The sequence below is a fragment of the Miniopterus natalensis genome, chromosome 17 (genome assembly GCF_054644295.1).
Source record: "Miniopterus natalensis isolate mMinNat1 chromosome 17, mMinNat1.hap1, whole genome shotgun sequence".
Classification (NCBI taxonomy): domain Eukaryota; kingdom Metazoa; phylum Chordata; class Mammalia; order Chiroptera; family Miniopteridae; genus Miniopterus; species Miniopterus natalensis.
Genome location: NC_142097.1, coordinates 31,235,530 through 31,247,811, shown reverse-complemented (window position 1 = coordinate 31,247,811; position 12,282 = coordinate 31,235,530).

Below are 12,282 nucleotides of genomic sequence, written 5' to 3'. Positions count from 1 at the left end.
TGTTCAATGACTCTCTCTCATCATTGATGTTTCTCTCTCTCTCGCTCTCTCTGAAATGAATAAAAACATATTTTAAAAAAGAAAAGAAAAAGAGATCTGAGAAATGTGACCGAAGAAGAGGTCAGAGACATTCAGAGCATGAAAAGAGATCAACCCACTGTTGCTGGCTTGAAGATGGAGAGGGCCCGGGAGCTGGAAAAAAATAATAATAATAAAAATATGGTAAATGGAGCAAGACAGACTGTAACACTATACCTGAAAGAGGAATATGTCAGTCACAAGGAGGAGGTAAAAAATAAAGCCCCCAAAGAAAACCAAAAAACAGAAGAGAAGTGGGCAATGCCATCTAAGGGAAAAGGTACCCAATTGTGTCTAATCAAGAAGCTGCCCTCTCTGATGAGCGCAAGTGGTTAGATCAGAACCCGATCCCGTTGTTCCCTTAAATCCTGTAACTCAGGCCCCTCATTCTGACTCTACCCACCAAGCAACTTTCTGATAATTCTCTCCAAGGAGAGAAGCTGTGATTGAACCTGTGGAAGGCACTGGTCCACCTAACAGATCTGTGTTTATCATTGTAAATTTAGGCAACTGGCCCTCCTGTTTTCTACATCTTGAACATCGTGTGAATGTTTTTTGTTTGAGTGAACGTTTAGTTCTGGGACTAGAACATGATGAAACTTCCGAACCTATCATGAAGCTGAGGGAGGGCTTGATACAGGACCTGGCGGGGGGGGGGATTTCATTAAAAATCATCTTGGGAGGCTCTTTTAAAAGAAATTGTCTTCTCTTGGCAGTCCCTTCAACTTCAGGGGGGCCTATCCTGGAGAAATGTCCTAGCTTTCCGACCAGAAGCATCTACAGAAAGAACTTTTTCTTAGTGCTAACAAACATGAACTGCCTTGCTCCTCCTGCTTAACTGAATGGGCGACCGAAACTAAACCCTTCTTTCTCCACTGCCTAGTCCCTGAAACTCAAGAGGCATTGGGTTATGCCCCAGGACCATGCGTATCTGCAGGGAAGAAGAAATTATCTACTCCTAGACTCTCTTTCTGTCCCCACCCCTCTCAGGAAAAAAACAATTTACTCCTAGAGAAATCAATGGAAAAGAGTTGAGAAATAACAACACTAATGGCTAATACGTAATAAGCACTTAATGCCCAGCACTGTGCAAAATGCTTTATCCTGATCTTTCACTAATCTCAAAAACTAGATACTCGTATGATGCTGTATTCCTGTTTGATAGCTTTTAGTCGCACAGCAGTAGAGGCAAGATTTTTAACCCAAGAAATGTGATGTGGAGCCCATGGGTTAACCAGCTCGCTGTACTGCTGCTGGAGGCAGACCTAGAGGTCCAGGAAGCAGTTTTACACAGGAACATGTATGCGATAGATTGAATTGTGTCTCCCCCTAAAAAAGAGGTGTTGGAGTCCTACGCCCCCAGTACCTGAGAATGTGACCTTCTTTAGACACAGGGTTGTTGGAGATGTAAGTAATGAAGGTGAGGTCATACTGGAGTAGATTGGCCCCCTAATGCAATATGACTGGTGTCCTTATAAGAAGATGGCCATGTGAATGCAGGGAAACAGAGAGAACACCGGGGATTGGATTTATGCATCGATAAGCCAAGAAACAGCAGATTGCCAGCAAACCACCAGAAGCAAGGAAAGAGTCCCCTAAGGCCTCAGAGGGAGCAGGGCCATGCTGACACCTTGACTTTGGATTTCTTCCCTTCAGAAATGTGAGACAATAAATTTTGGTGGTCTAAGCCACCCACTTTGTGGTAGTTTGTTACAGTGGCCCTAAGAAACTGAGATAGTGCCCTTCTCTCTTGAACCCATAGTTGTCAGGTGGTAAAAGGAAATGTAAAATCACTCAGCAGGTGATCGAAGGAAGCTGTCCCCTTCCTCCCCTCTGGACCCAAGATGTCATGGCTTCACCAGGCAGAGGCCCCATCCAAGTGGCTATGATGAAGGGCCTCAAATAGGCACTTCCCAGGCTCTGGCACCATCACCATCACATATTTCTGGGGACTCTTCCAGCTATATACTGTATTTAAGATCTTAATTCCCATTCTGCTCAGTGGGTGCTGGTAGGGGTATTGCCGGCCATTTCCCAGAGCTCCCTCCACTCTTCCCAACCACTCCCACTGGCAGTTCAGTTTGGAAGTGGGGCCTACGGAACTCTGCAAACTTCAGGCAGGCTGAATGAAGTTCTACCCAAAACCAGTTTAGATCCTTTAACTAGGGCCAAGCTCGTGCATGTGGAGAAACAATAAAACAGAGGTTGTTACCTACCTCATTTTATTCCCTGGGAGGTATCTCCTGGCCCAGCTGCTGGGATCCTCCCAGGAAGCCACTTGACCATGCGTGGTGCCTATCTATGGATATTTGAGCTGCTTGGACTCCATTAGAAAACTGTAGTGAGCCCTCTGTGGCAGGGTTTATAAGCTGTTGTGTAGCGCTTATTTTGTCAGTTTGCGTACCTGTCTCTGCACCATCGCAGGTGGGGTGGTCTGAAACAGCAAGATCCACAAGTCTCAGATAGCCAAAGGGACACAGGAACTTCCCTGGGGTCAAGACATTTTATAAGGTGACCCACCTCTAGGAGTGATGGGACAGAGCACAGAGCAATATGGGGGCCCCTGACACTGCACCCAAATTTTCCATTCTCCCCATCCTCTACACCCCCCTGCCGTCTCTCTCAAACCAGTTTCCTGCTCTATCCATTCTAAAACATGACACGTTTCTTAGTAATCTCCTTCTTCCGTATGATGAGGCACTCACTCCAGTTTCCCACAGACTAGCGTGTTCTCCCCAGGACCGCCACTAGCCCACACAGTGGCACTGTGCAAATTCGGTAGCAGGTGTCCCTTCTCCCAGACAGACAGAGCTCTGTGCCCGGCTTCATGGTGAGCAGAGTGCAATAGCACAGCCTGGATTTCAGTCCCTCCTTGCCCTTGGGCTGGATGCCCTTGAACAGGACATGACCTGCACAACCCTCCATGACACTCCTGCAGTTGGGAGTTTGTCCTAACAGAGATAGTGCTACAGTGACACAATCAGTCAACCAGGCCTCTTGAGGTTTTGTGCACCACGCTGCATTGGCTTCATTCATTTCATTGCTGCCAAAGCCTAAAAAGTATTGCCTTGCTTGGCACAGGTACATAAAATACACTTGTAACCTCAAGTAACTTTACCTAGCCTCTCAGTTTCCCTGTCTCTAAAATGAAGATAGTCATAGGACCTATTCATGGGGTTGTGGAGATTAAATGAAATAATACATATAAAATACTGTGCACAGTGCTGAGCTCAAAAAACAAAAGCTATATTCTATTTCAAGTGTTTTTATCCATTAAGTTTCATTCAACAAATATGTATTAGCAACTATTCTGTGGCAGGCCTTGTTTAAGGGGCTGTGGTTACCAAGGCGAATACCCCAGTCTCATAGGGAAGGCAGACGTGACGTAGGTAAAGGCCATGTGCAGCGGGGTCAGTGCTGACAGGTAAATAAAGAGATGGGATGAGGAGCGGGAAATGTCAATGAGTTTCATTCTGCTTGTGTTAGGGTTAGGGAAGCTTGAGTGTATCACCGGTACCCTTTCTGCATTCAACACTCACCAAAATAAAATGCCTTGCTTCAGTGACACGTTGCACAGAAGAACACCCTCAATCTGAAAATGGCTTAAAACAATCACTGATGTATTAGCTCATCAGGATGTTTTGCTTCAGCTCCATATATTGTTGGCTGGGTGATTTAACCGAAGTTCGAGGATCCAAGGTGGTGTCACTCACACATCTAGTGCCTCATTCAATGGTGGGAACAGCTGGGCTGGCCAGGCCTTTATTTCTCTCTCCTGTGGCCTCCCCAGCAAGGAAGCTGGACCTCTCTACATAGGCCCAGACCTTGGCTGCATCACTCAGGTTGCAATCTAGTCACCAGATCAGCCCAGATTCAAGGGAAACAGGCTCTACTTCTCGGTAGGAGCAGAGGCCGAGGGTCGTGGACAAGTTTAACCTACCCCGTCTGTTATACCATATTACCTTTTACAGCCAATTTATGACTTCGAAGGTGTCTGATTGGTGGGATTCTTCAGAAGTCAGCGATGTGAAGTGCAGTGTGGTACAGCGGTGGCCAAACACAGGGCTCAAGCCCTCATTTCAGTACTAACTTGGTGTACGACCCTCGGGCAACTTATTCAGCCTCGCCACGATTTCCTGTCAAACGAGGGGCAGTGAGAGCTGACTCGCCAGGGTTATTGTGAGAATTAGAGAAAATGCAAGGACCGTGCTGGCGCATGGTAGGTGAGATAGTTGAGCAGTCATAACGCTGCTGCTGGTTGCTGATACCGATTTTCTCGCCTTTCTTCTTAAGACTGGTGTATTTGGGCGCATTTCTCCCACCTGTCATGGAAGCACCCAAAAGACCCCTGGTATTGCCTGCCCGTCCCTGCAGACCTTAGGAATGACACCGTGAAGTTGGGGCATGGCTTTGTGAATTTGTTCGAGCTTTTGGAAAGCAATTTAGTAATTATTAACAAGAGTCATAAAAAAAAAACGTTCCTATCCTTTGACCCAGATTTCCAGAAATAAAAAACAGATTTTCAGAAAATTATCCCAGTGGAATTGATTCAAAAGAAAAGCAAAATATCCATACACATCAAGTGCTCCATTGCCATTTTCTCTAGAACAACTAAAAATAGCAAAAACAGCTTAAATGTCCAATTGTATGGAAATGGTTAGCTAAACTGTGATGCAGATAAATACTTGCTGGGATATTCTATAATTCATAAAAATGACAATTATCACTATATGATAGCATGGAAAATTTTTAAAATAAAATGCTAAGTGACAAATTCAAAGATTTCTTTACACGAACGAGGCCTAGAGCCAGTCATGGGAAAAAACATTTTTTTTTTAAACCCACACAAAAATATACATTTGTTAGTGTTTGGGAAGTGGTTTTGGAATTAACTGATTTTCTTTAAAAATATTCTTTGTTATTTTAAATCAAAATCAGGAGAAATATTTAGGCAAGGTCATATGGAAAAATGATTTATTAAAAAAAGAAAGGCCACATACCCCTGAAACCTATATAATTTTATTAACCGATGTCACCACAATAAATTCAATTAAAAAGAAGAAGAATAGCCCGGCTGACGTGGCTCAGTGCTTAAGCGTTGACCTATGGACCCAGAGTCAGGGTTCGACTCCTGGTCGGCGCACATGCCTGGGTTGCAGGCTTGATCCCCAGTCGGGGGCGTGCAGGAGGCAGCCCATCGATGACTCTCTCATCATTGATGTCTCTATCTCTCCCTCTCCTTTCCTCTCTCAGAAATCAATAAAGATATTTTTTTTTTTAAAAAAAAGAAGAAGAATGCATGCGCTTAAGCTTCTCCCTGGAGATTCTAATCCAGAGGGTCCCAGGTAGGGTCCAGTTATTTACACTTTTTCAGAGCTCTGGAAATGATTTTGATGTATACCAGGGTGAGACCCACTGAGACAGACACTCATTATCCTTTCAAATATCAGATCCAAAATAGCAATACAAGGGAATCTTACATAATTAGAACGTTTCCCTCCACCCCCCAATAAAATATGTTCCCACTGGTAGGCCTCTTCTCTTTCCATGTATTTAGTTGTACGCTGATGAATCTGTAGCCGGTGTACATAATCCAGAACACAGAACAGACAGCTTTTGGTAAACACGTGGTCCTGGGCAATGTAAGGAAAAAACATGACATATGAGCTGATGGCCTAGGGTTTCAAGGGAAGAGTAACAGAAGCAGAAAAAAATCTCATCTCCATATCAGTGAAAAGAGATTGACAGAATTTCAAGGATGATCTCCCACTGTGACCAGCTGTGGCCCTTTCCTGAGGATAGAAGTAGTGGGTAGTCTCATGAGATTTTATATGCATATTTTTCTTTCTTTTAGAATGCTGTCATTGTAGAGTGTTACTGTTAAAGACTGAAACAGAATCAGCCAAATACAGCCTGTTCTCCCCAGCTTAGCTTCCATAGAATATAGTGAAATAGACAGTAGATTCTTTGAGAAAATCCTGGAGTTAATCAGTTTTCATGATGAGTATGTTTCCTGAGACCATCATTTCCCAAAGTGTGCTCTTTGTAAAAAGTAGTTCCTTACAAGGCTGGAAGCTATTGCTTGAAAAAGTGTTCCCTGATGTCATATCACCATATTGTATACCTGACATTAAAGTACCTAATGTAATATTGTATACCAATATACTTAAATAAAAATTAATGAACTTTTGCCCGGCTGGTGTGGCTCAGCGGTTGAGTATCAACGTTTGATTCAGGAGAGCGAGGTTTGATTCCCTGTCAGGGCACATGCCCGGGTTTCGGGCTCGATCCCCAGCAGGGGGCGTGCAGGAGGTGGCCGATCAATGACTCTCTCATCATTGATATTTCTCTCTCTCCCTCTCCCTTCCTCTCTCTGAAATCATTGATTTCACATCAATGAAAGACATATATATATGTATGTACATATATATATATATAAGTAATACACTTTTTTAAAAAGGGTTGCATGCTGAAATAAGTTTGGAATGCAGGATTTAACCAAGTTAGAGAGGTTTCTTTGCAGGACTTCTCAGGGCCTTCATGAATCTCCAAGAAAAGAATATAGTATGAAATATGAAAACCTTCTCTTGGTTGATGAAACACACTTTACAAAACACTTCCATATACCATATGATTTCTAGTAAGAGCCCAATAAATGTTAGTTGTTAAAGCAGGTAAAATCAATGCAGGGTATTATGGTCCATTATTTAATTTGGATTTTTCACCTAAGGAAAATTAATTTTTGTGTGAAAATTAGGAGATAATGTATAGAAAATTAAAGCACCTCTCCAGACAAACCCTAAGAACCAATAAGCATATTCGCTGAAGTTTCTGGACATAAGATCCTTGAAAAAAATTGCCTTTCTATGCACCAGTAGCAAACAGTTACAGAATTTAATTTTAAAAATACCACTTATAATAGGACCAAAATCTCTATTCTACCTAGGAATAAGTCTAATAAAATATGGGGAAAACTTAAAGTATTGATTGAAATACATAAAAGAATTTGTAAACAAATGGAGAGAGTATATGTTTGTAGTTGGGAAGACTCCAGGTGGTAAAGATACAATAGTTGCCATCTTTCACTTTCTCTGCTTCCTAATTAAGACTTAGATTTCTCTTCTTACCTGTTCATTCTCTTGTTTCTTGTAATGTCCATGAACAAAGAAGATATCAGCTCTCGGGGACATAGCACAAAGTTAAGTTTGCTCTGAAATAGCTTTGACTTCTTGCCCCCTCCCTAGCGTCTATTGGCTGCCTTGCTCCTGGAGCCAAAATTGCCCTTTGGATTATCTCCTGAGCGTTTCATCCAGGCCTCCCCGGACTAAAGCCCTGCCTGGCTCTGGCCCTCCCCAGGCCCCACCCCAGTCTTGCCCCTGAACTACAGTGGGAGCAACGGCTGCTCCCTGCAAACAAGCTTTCCTGGTACTGGCTCCTATGAGTTTGATTTCGAGTTGCAGCAAACCCATGGCAGGTTTGAGCAATTCTCTTCCAAGCCATTCCGGACCCTTCCCTTGTTTGTCCCGGTCACCGTTTTCCAGAATCAAAGGGTCGCCTGCATAGCCTCACATCACGTATTCACCTTGTCAAATTTCACTGAAATGGATCTCTCCCTTGATGACCAGTTTTTGTGTCATACTCAGCCGCTTACATTTCATTTCTTTTCTTTTCTTCTTCTTTGTTAGAGCCCAGCACAGCTGAGTTGGACATTCAGTTCTATTTCGTTTTCTGATTGAATTTCTCTTCCGCTTAATACTGGCATCAGCAGCCGACTTTCTTTTCCAAAGGAAAAAAACCACTATGGTTCTTGTTATTGTTATTTCTTTCTTTCTTTTTAACCCTCACCTGAGGATATTTTTTCCATTGCTCTTTAGAGAGAGTGGAAGGGCTGGTTATTGTTATTTTTTAATCACCTAAGAAGAGGCTCTGCCTGCCCGACCGTGAGCAGAGAACCACGGTCGTGGTGAGATGGAGTATCCGCCACTCGCTCAGCCAGTTCCCACACGCTCAGGTGTTTAAGATGTTTGTCCCAGCCAAATGACAAGTGACTGCATGTCACGGATCTCTGGGGTCACTCAGAAGCATTTTTAAGAGGTGACTGTGGCACCGATAATGCCAAGGTGATCATTTACTACCTGCTCTGTTGCTACCCTGTGGCCACCTCTTGTCACATCAGATAACCCACATGCCTCCTGTTTTACTAACCAACTGCTTGTCATCATTGCTCCATAGGTCCCCGAGCTGCCTGCCCACCGGGACAGCCTCCCAAGCGCCCACACCTGTGGGCAGCCTTTCCAGGGCATCCCCTGGGTGGGTGTGCCAAGCTCCGGGTCCCCACCCCTTCCAGGGCACCAAGTGTCTTCAGTGCTCTGGACCAGCTCAGCCAGGATGACCGCATTAGCAATAACGCGCTGAGCACTGGATGTACTGACTCATGGAAGTAGTTTTAAATACCTCTGCTTGCTCCAGGGCCATACGCCAGGAGAACACAGAGGCATCTGTGAGGTACCTTGTGCCATTAAATCATCTCGTAGGAGCCATCCTAAACTCTAACAAGTAGGGCAAGATTATCATCGACCACATTATAGCCATCAAATTAGGCCGAGGTTCAAATGTTTGATTCAATGGCACTTTCATGCACACTGCAGCTCACTGGATCCCTTGAGTAATCATGTGTAGAGTACATTTAAGGCCGTTTTATAGAAGCGGGAGCGGCACACTTTTACTGTCCTAGGTGATGATGGATTTTATCATCTTTTCCCTTAGGATGTATTTTGACCACATCACTGAATTATTGTGTGCTGAGTCCTTGGTTGGGAGCCCAGTGTTCCATTTTAATAGTATTCCTTCGAGAAAATGAGATATATATTTATTTGCTATTCAATACATATTTTAATTTTTTAAAAATATGTTTTTATTGATTTTAGAGAGAGGAGACGGGAGAGGGGGAGAGAGAGAAACACCAATGATGAGAGAGAAACATCGATCGGTTGCGCCCTGCGCGCCCCCTGCTGGGGATTGAGCCTGCAACTTGGGCGTGTGCCCTGATCGGGAATTGAACCAGCGACCTCTTGGTTCATGGGTCGACACTCAACCACTGAGCCACGCCAGCCGGGCTATTTTAATTTTTAAATGATCCACTCTACCACTGAGCACATCATGAGAGTTCTGCCTCTGATTTACGTACTGTGTGTGTGTGTGTGTGTGTGTGTGTGTGTTGCAGGTAGTGGGGGTGGAGGGAGGTGGAACAGATGTTACCCTTGGAAGGGAAAGTCTGTCCTAGGACTTCTAACTGTGACAAGTTTCCTAAATGGCAAAAAAAACGGGGGAATCCTGCTTGTTGGGATGACCTTGAGCCAGGTTTCCCCTGAAGACCTAACACCTTTGACTTCCCCCAGTTTCCCTCCTATAGAATTTCAGCTCATTTGTATTTTGTTTTAACTTTTCAATTGCAGTTTACATTTAATATTATTCTGTATTAGTTTCGGGTATACAGCATAGGGGTTAGACAGTCACATACTTTACAAAGTGGTCCCCCCGATATTTCGTCAGCTCATTCTTGCTTTTATTCTGGACGAAATAGAGCCATTCCTTTTGTGACTAGAGGCCCTAGCATCTCTCCCTTGAGGCCTCAGGCTCTCCTAAGCACCTGTGGTAGGCCAACTAATGCCCCCCAAAGAGATCCACATCTTAATTCTCAAAACCTGTGAATATGCTACCTTGCATAAAGTGATGTCATTAAGTGAAGGATCTTGAGATGGGGAGACTAACAAGATCCTGGATTATATGTATCAACCCAACCTAATCACAAAGGTCCTATGAGGGGGATGCAGGAGGGCTACAGTCAGAGAAGGAGATGTGACTATGGAAGCAGAGGTTGGACTGATATGGGACCATGAGACCATGAGCCAAGGAATGTGGACAGCCTCTAGAAGCTAGAAAAAGACAGGTAACAGTTTCTCCAGAAAGAAGGCAGCCTGACCAGTATCTTAGCCCAGTAAGACCCATTTTGGACTCCTCACCTCCAGAACTGTAAGAGAATAAATGTGTGTTGTCTCATGCCACTGAATTTGGGATGACTTGTTAGAGCAGCAGTAAGAAACTAACCCAGTGTTCAAGCAGGCATTGACTGGGAGATAGAGACACAGCGGCTATCCAGAGCTGGGCTGCCCACTGTGGTGGCCACTGGCCACATGTAGCTTTTGTGCATTTGAAATGTGGCCGGTCTGAATTGAGATGTGCTGCAAGTGGAAAAGGCACACCAGATTTTAGGGCCTTCGTTAATATTTTAGATACATTGGGTTAAATAAAATATAATTACTTATACCTGTTTATTTTTACTTGTTCAAATGTAGCCACTATAAAATTTTAAATTACACACGTGACTTACACTGTCTTTCTATTGATCAGCGCTGCTCTAGAGACTGAATGAATCTGCTCTTCAGTTTCTAACATACTATGAAGTCCAGCTGGGTTGCCCCAGGCCTTCTGCTTCCAGCTCATATGCCTCTAGTTCCCACTGAGTACTTGGGGACACAGCCGGAAGGGGACCCGAGCCTGCCTGGCTGGGGCCCTGATATCATATCTTGAGTCTTTGAAACTTAAGTTTCCTGGGCTGGAAGCCATCTTTAAGAAAAGAACACAAATTTAGGCATAGGTCTTGGAGTAATCTGTGCAAATAAGAAATTTCGAAGCTGAGCTTCATTAGCCTAATGGGAAATCTGCCCCAGCCCTCTCTCCCAGATCTCACCTGGGGTGGCTCCTTTCTCCCAGTCTTTAGTGTGCCAGGAACCCCACTCTCCATAGATTTCTGTCTAGTTCCTGAGACAACATCCAAAGTGGCCATCACTGCCCTTACCCACGCAGAAGGGGCCCAAGCCTTGAGCTTTGGAGGACCCCACGTATCATGAACACAACAGATAGGCGTATTAAGGAATGTAAGGGTGCCCATCAGTTGGCATTTGGCACCCAGTGCTGGCCCAGCTCAGTCGCTAAACCCTAAGCATGTTTCCTGTGACTTACGCTGTGCAGGTCCCAAGGACTTGCTTCATTACACTTCTAGCCCTATGTTCTTGAAACAGAAAGGGGCTGAGACCAAATGCCAGGAAGATTTGTAGGTCGTGCTGCTGCTAATGTAGAGCTAGACACGGCTGCAGAGTGCGAGGAGGAGGAAGCACTTAAAAATAAAAGAAAAAACAATTAACTTGTCAAACCCTTCCCGTCAGATGGCATGAATAGGCTCCTGTGTAACAAGGTATTTCCCAGTGGCACATGGTTCTGGTGTTTGCAACAGTTTCAAGTGACAGCCAAAAATATTTTGTGGCATTACATAATTCATATTACTCTTAAATTCATGTATCTGCAGCCCTAGATACAATAATCATGAAACATTATATGAGTTGGCAAGTAGACGGACAAATACAGTGGCACCTAGATGCAGACCGAATGCTAGAATTATGAATTTTAATAAAAAATTTATTAAGGTGTGAGTTTTCCAAAAACGTAGATATAAATGTCAGCCTTATTGAAATAATTTTGAAAATGAGGACAAGTCAAGATCATCACAGAGACAGAAAATACAAAAGTGGAGTTCAGAGAAGAAGTAGAAAGCAGTCTGCTTACATTTCAAAAAACTGGGAACAATGAAAGTGAGCAGACTTCTGCTGAACATGACCCACGTAAAATGTGCAGACAGAACTTTCAAATTATTTAATAAAGATTTCATTACTAATCCAATGAAAATGAACCAAAAAAATCTTCCAACCCACAATTTGAAAACCTCAGATGAAATCCCTGACACTTCATATTCTTCAAGAAACTAAGACCTAATTATTGATTAAGACAATGAGAATCATAAAAAAAAAGAATTATTTATAACAGAGTCATGACTCAGAAAGCCAAATGCAATTCTGGCCTTTCCATGAGCAGATGAAGAAAATTGCATTTCTAAAAGCTGCAGCAGAATGTGAACACTAAAAACCTCTAAGCGTCTCTATGCTTATTGGGTAGTGATCCTGAAAAGTGGCTGTCATCCTTCTGACGGTGTAAATAGGTCCCTAGAAAATGCAGTTCAACTCAAATGAATGATTACCATTTTTCCATCACATGGGCATGGCAGAGAATTTAGTATTAATTTTATAGCAAAATTATTTTAGATGGAGAAATAAATTGTAGAAATAGCTTTTATAGGTTTTTATATCCTTA